This window comes from Micromys minutus (genome assembly GCF_963924665.1).
Source record: "Micromys minutus genome assembly, chromosome: 16".
In the NCBI taxonomy this organism is placed as follows: Eukaryota; Metazoa; Chordata; class Mammalia; order Rodentia; family Muridae; genus Micromys; species Micromys minutus.
Window position 1 is genome coordinate 27,593,779 of NC_137985.1, and position 6,937 is coordinate 27,600,715.

Consider the following 6,937-nt stretch of genomic DNA (forward strand, 5'->3'; position numbering starts at 1 on the left):
CTCCGTGCAATGGGTGGGGAGTCAGGGGGCAGGGACTATGTCCATAAGTGAGTGTGTGCGGGCGTACATGCATGAGTCTGTCTGTCTGTGCCAAGGTGCATGAGTCTGTCTGTACCAAGTTGCTTGAGTCTGTCTGTCTGTGCCAAGTTGCATGAGTCCATCTGTGCCGAGGTGCTGGCTCAGAGCCTTCCTCCTGGCTTGTTGATAGAGTCAGGGAGACAAGTAGCTGAGCCTGGAAGATCTCCCTATACTCTGCCTCGTCCCACTAAATACAAGGCTGCTGTCCATCCATGAGAAAGTCTGCTGAGCCCAGACCAGGCCCAAGGCTCCTACTCTGCACTTGACACCCACAGACCTCACATGAAAGTAAACAGGATCTGGAAGCAGACGCCCAAATGACTTGGCAGTGTGGCCACACTGGGGCTGTGCTAGGCATGGGAGGCCGTGAGAACATAAAAATTAAGTGTGAGGATATGGCCATCCTCTAGATGGCTTTGGCGGGGTTGGTGGTCAAACTGAACATGTCGGTAATTATGCCCCCTTTGGTGTTTGTGCTGCCGTCTGTTTAACCATGTCACTTTGGTGCCCTGCATTCAGGGCCCACCAGAGTAAGGGGTCTGTTTCCATAGGCTGAGGAAGATACAGATGAATCTGTTAAGATAGTAGAGTGCCTGAGCTCACAGGGGCCAAGTTTTTCACAGCTGGCTTAGCACACAGCTCTCAGTTCAGCAGACTTTATGACTCAATCCACCCTATGCTAGGACTACATGGAGTTTATCATGATAGTTGTTAGGGGAAGTAAAGGTGGGCGCTCTTTTATGAACTTCATCATTTTTGGAAGAATTTCTTTTAGTGGGACTTGAAGCTGTGCTGGTTCTTTTGGAAGGTTTGGGATCTTCGGGTGGGTCTTTGAAGTGTGGGGCTTGGCTTTGAGTATTATCTCTGCTCTCTTGTGTTTCTTGGCTCTTTTAAATTTTATTATGAGGATAGAACTGATTTTCAGTTTAGGGATATTTCCATTAGTGCATTGGCCCAATGTAACAGAGCCAATTTAAGACTCACATGATAAAAAGGGGTTTCTCTGTCATGCCCAACATCCTGGGAAATGCAGTTTCCAGAAAATGGTGAGAGTTTATGAGACAAGCAGATTATTTGAAATGGGGACTGGTCCTGACTACACGTGCTTTGGATTCTGAGGTAGGACCTTCTCATTTTTATATTCATTCTAACACTTCCATTTAAAACATGTGTGTGTGTGTGTGTGTGTGTGTGTGTGTGTGTGTGTGTGTGTGTGTGATGGCAGGGGGCGTGAGTAGAAGTCAGAGGATAATTTGTGGGAGTCTTTGCTCTCTGTCTACCATGTGGATTCTGGGCATCCAGCTCATGTCATCAGGTTGAATGGTGTCTTTTTCTGATGAACCATATTTCCAGGCCACAACAGCTTCTGTGTAACCTGAAGAATGAATTTATTTGTGAAACTACTGTGGGGATGCATTGGACATACACTGGCTGAATCAGATGTCAGGGGCAGTGCCTGATGGTGGAGTCTGAAGAGGTAGAGAGACAGCTATGTGTCCACGCTGAGTGGAATAGGCAGGCTCCACCCTTGCTACAGATAAAGGTGATGACTTCCATTAAAAAAGAATTGATTCAAATTATGAAAATGTCTAGAACTTTCCCCCCAAAGTTTTTTGTAGAATAAAACTTGGTTTCTGGGACAACTTATTATACCCGACAGTGGTTTTCTTCAGCATGAGTCATACCAGGCACCCAGAGATCTAAAGCAAACTGAATTCGGGGATGATATTGACCGCAGACTTGACAGAGCCGCACACACAATCTGTTGAATTCAACTGTATTGTACAAAATCAACAGAGTGATAACAGAGAAAATACAGCAGCAATGACATCTAACCTATGTTGAGATCTTGTTTTGTGCTGGGCACTGTCCTGATTGCCTGTCATAATCTTAGTCATTTATATCTTAAGAGACTCTTAGAAGAGGGGTGCTTTTTTAAACCACCCCCACTTTTCATGTTAGGAAGGGAGCCAGGTAAACAACTTGCTCAAATCCACACCACTAATAAGTGGCTGAGATTACTAATATCTAGATGGTCTGACTGTAGGTTGTTCTCATCACATGTGTTTCCTGCTTCTCTAAAAACATCCTTAAGATGTAAGTTAACACTCCACTGCCTCCTTGGAGTAGCATTTCATTCCTCCTGGCTACTAAAACTAGGAAACAAAATTGGTGCTTAGAGTCCGGAGTGGGCAGTTCTTCAGAAACTGGGTACTTTGTAAATTTCTTCCATCATCCCAAGAATAGCTCCTGGCAAAATTACATTTATCCCACATCTGTGGTTGGATGTGGGAGGGAAAGAAAAAGGGTGGATCTGGATACTGTTGTATAACAGAAATGTGTAAGAGTGTGAATATTCCCAAGACCGTCAGAATATGACCTCTGAGTAAATCCAAGGCCAAGAGAGGAGATTATGGGTGATTCAATCTCTTCCACTGGCTCACTTGCACACGCATGATGGAGAGACCAAGGTACACATGACTGAAGACACAGTAAATTCTCCAAGTCAATTGAAGAGGATGTCCTAGAACCACAGGTCAGGGAGACGGGTCCATATCCTGAGAACCCCACAAAATACCTCCCAATGGACTATCCACATGCAGGGGCCCAAGATTCTTCATTGTATTCAAAGTGTGGACTCTGGAGGGGGAAAGATCCCTCCCCCCAGTCTGTCTCATGGTTGTGGAACTGGCCTATCTGTGCCATGTGCCACACTCCACACTTGCAGGAAGAGTCCTTGTTGACTCTCAAGAAGAAAAAGAGGAAAACTAAGCATTTTGGTGTGTTCCAAACCCTCTCATCACAGCAAGCTCAGAGTTTTAGGGGAAGGCATTATTGGTACATCTTCTCTATAATTTCCAGCAAAGTGTTGGGTAGGGGATGGGAAGCTTGCATGCCCAAGGGTAAGCAGCTTAGTGGAGGGACTCTGCACCTCCCATTAGAAGATTTCTCAGTCAAGATTACAGGAATCTAAACCAGTGTTGCATAAATCTCTCAGCAATTCGGTCCTGAAGGGACCTAGTGACTTTGCTTCCACTGTGGGCCATAATCCTCGGGTATGACCTCGCTTACCACACTATCCAAGGGACTCCTAAAGTATACAGGAATGCTAGTTTTCTGCTTAGAAACTCCAAGTATCCTAAAGTAGAGTCATTCAGAGTCAGTTTTGTTCAAAGGCCTGGTTTATAGTTCAGGGTGCCAAGTTCCTCATCTGCCAATCGAAATTATGAACGCCAAATCTGGGCACTGTAATTCCAGCATCAGGGAGGCAGAGACGGGCAGATTGATGGGTCTTGCTGGCTTGACATCCTAGGCTGACTTCAGATTCAATGAAAACAACAACAACAAAACAAAAAAACAAAACAGAAAGATATGGAAAAGGATTAAGGAAGACTGGAAACATGGCCCTCTGGCCTACATAAATTCCTCTTCCACGTGCATACATGCAAGCATGCAGACATATACACATAAACAAAACAACAATAACAACAATGATAACAACCCCCCCCAAATCAGTACCCATCATTTTGTATACCATCTACAAGACTCAGGTAAGGCCATACATGTCAAAATGCCCAGTGAAGTACACTGGACTAATCCAATATAAAAGATGAACATTATTATGGTCGAAAAATACAGTGCATCATTACTTAATATAACAGCAAATGCTTATTTAACAGCCACTGAATTAAATACCTTAAGAAAACACACAGACATATCAATATAATACAGTCACATAGTGCCTATTATCTGTCAGAGACTGCTAGAGAAAAGATGGGGCACCTTCTTCCTGGAGAGACAAAAAAATAAGAAAATAATAAAGATAATTTTAGAAATTAGTAAATACTATAGAAAAAATCTTGTACAGGATACAACTGAGCATTGGGAGGGAAAGACAGACATTTCAGATGGTTGGCTCTCTTCTGACAATGTGACGTTTGTGACATAGAAGGGATGTCCCCTGTAAGGGATGACAAAGTGGAGTCAAAGCTAAGACCACAATAGCCTTGGTGAGGTAAGGTGGGGGGTTTTGAATGGATCTCGGGTACTAGGGCCAACAGATCCTGTGGGGGTAGATCTTATTCCCAGTGGAAAGCCACTGGATCATTTCAACCAAGAAGCAATGATAGAATTCTATTTTAGCAACAGTCCCTTGGCCACGGGGAGAGAAATATTGAACAAAATAGGAGTATAAATGAGATCCTTCCTATAGTAACTCAGAGGATGAAACAAGTAACCCCGTGAAGAGTTCTTAATGAGTTCACTGGCTTTTTAGGGAGTCTGCATAGCTTTTGTGCAAAATCAGAATGCCATGAGTTATGGAATTAGGATCTGAACCCAGGTGGCTGAGTTTCCAGAGCTGGTGCTCAGCCCATAGACTTTCAGTGTTCTTTCCACCCCAAATCCTTTGTAAACCACTGCAAGGAATGCTGGTCAGTGTGGCTCACCAGTAAGCGGGGGCTACAGAGGATTCTGCCACTGCTGGAGGCTGGTTTCCAAGGTGCAGAGATGGATGGGGTAGCCATTCCTTGCCCTAGGCTTGAAGGGCTGGCTGAACTTGGCTGCTTCAGAAGGCAGTGCCCACTTGGTTCTCCTCTGGGGTTTTCCATTCCCATCGAGTTGTATCCCCCAGAGTGTTTCACTGAGGGCTGTGGCCATGTTATGGCTTCTGTCCACATTCTGCCACAGTTTGCAAGCCATAGGGCAAAGATGGGACACTTCTGTTTGCCACAACAGCTGTTCCCATGGCAACAGCTCATGATACCACTGGAAAAGGGATTGGTGAGAGTCCGGGCTGAAAGTAGAAAGGCAGAGCTAGAGAAAGCTGCGACTAGAGCCCTGGCTGAGTCTCTGTGCAGTATTCAGGGGGGTGTACACGGGGGTTTCTTTCTGTGATCCTTGGCCTATCCAACTTTTATTTAGGCTTAGCAAATCCAGATGTTCTCCAGATAGCTCATGCCTATTTGGTCCAGATGTAAACTTCATTTTTCATCCAATCTCACAAATATTTGTAATCGCTTAGCAGTGTGAGCCCCAGGAACTCTTTGGGTTGAAGAGGGTTAATGAGGACAAATCCTCCCCAGATGGCTAGCTGCCCTTCCCCCAACCCTGGCTTCTCTTGACAGGTCTGAAGCCAGCAGGATCTGCTGTCCAAAGGACCTCCTGAGACATCCAACCAGTCTTTTCTTAGAAACAGGAAGCTGCCTTCAGCCAAGTACAAGTGAAATGAAGCACCCCGAAACCCAAATGGCTGCTCCAAATCTGAGGCCTGGGGCAGATAGGGAGGGCTAGGCTCTGGGAGGGGCTCCCTCCTCCTCAGCAGTGATCTCCATCTTCTTTAGTGATCATTGGCCATTGTGTAAGTGCTGGTTACAACCCCACTGAAATATTTATATCAAAGTTTTTTTTTCATACAAATTAAGTTACATTATTAACTTTTATAACTTCACAATTGAATTGGACAAACACTGACCACTGATGGGATTGGAGCGATTATGGATATAATAGTCTTGTATTTGAATGGAGCAGAAAGCAATGGCACGGAGGCTGTGTTTCTCTTATGGATGGCAGGAGCCATAATGGAGACTCTCTGGAAAGGGTAGGCATTTTGGACATCGCATTTGTCGAGCAGCTCCAAAAGTCCATGGAGCTCTTTCAAAACATTAAATACTTTTTACCTTCTCGAGGATTGGGATACACCTCCCTGTTCCTTGTCTTCAGCACCTAGTGTGATGGGGATTCTGTAAGCACTCAGAAAGTGGGTACTCGGTGAATAAATAAACATGCAAATCAGTGAAATGAGCTCTTGGCTCAGTCAAGTTGTAGGAAGCCCACAGTAGGTGTGGTGCAGGGAAAGAGGAGAGTACGGAAAGTCGATATGGATGGTGGGAGACAAGTCTTCCTGCAAGAATGTGAGTAGAAAGGCTGTTAGACTTGAAATTACAGGACTAGGATTTTGTCTTGGCTTTGTGTACCTGTGTAGTCTAAGACAAGTTGTTTAGTCTCTCTGAGCATGAATGGCTTTGTCTCTAGAGCAAGCTTTTTGACACCTGCAGACACTGTTATAACACTCTGTGGATTAAATGAGACCGGAGGGAGAGGTGTAACAGTCTGTCTAACCCACAGGGCCCCTGCACACTTCTGACTATTCTGCCTACTGCTCGGTTTCTTTGAAGTACATGGCGTGCCTTGTTTTTCCATTGACAAGGCCTATTATCTACTATCCTAATCAACCGCCATCTCACTCCCCTTCTGTATTCTTTTCAACAACCACATGGCCAGAAAAAACATCTTCGTGTCTCAGGCACATCTCCTTCCATTGGGCAAGTGGTTTCACCCCTCTGTGCCTAGCCTTTTCCCTCTGTGATAACTACCATCACTGGAAGCATCCTTGTACAGCAACTCAAACAACTTTATGTGTTTTTTGGAGCTGAGGGTTACCATCTTCTGGTGGAATGTGTACATTTGTTTCCTAACACTGAGGTGGGGGATAAGTATTAACTATGGAGCTGGGCCTACCCTGCCTTCATGAACAGCCTATGCTCCCCAAACCTCTCTTTCCATCTCTGCCTCAGCCTCCACAGAGAATGCTGCCATAAGAACAGCTCTTCTGGGACATCCCTCTCTCTCTCATGGCACTTGGGCTTTCCAACAAGCTGGCCAGCTGAGGGAGTGGTTTCTGTGGTGTGGCCTGCCACATCTCATTTTCCATGAGGGTCACCAGGCAACCGCCAGAAAGTGACAACTCCTGACGCAAATGCTGCTTCACCCGGCGACAGGCTCTGTATCTCATTACTCAGTCTGGGCTGTCTCCAGGCTGGTTATGTCAGGACATCCTGCTTGCGAGGGCAGACTGGCA

General features: G+C 45.4%; 1 long non-coding RNA gene across 1 annotated transcript; it reads right to left on the reverse strand.

Annotated features, from left to right (window-relative positions):
* Positions 1–3,127: 3,127 nt before the first annotated feature.
* On the reverse strand, positions 3,128–4,741 carry LOC308430602. The gene is made up of 3 exons (XR_013975357.1): positions 4,527–4,741; positions 3,775–3,868; positions 3,128–3,396 (listed from the first exon to the last, which is right to left on the reverse strand). It is a non-coding gene; the product is annotated as an uncharacterized lncRNA (long non-coding RNA).
* Between the last annotated feature and the right edge of the window lie 2,196 nt (positions 4,742–6,937).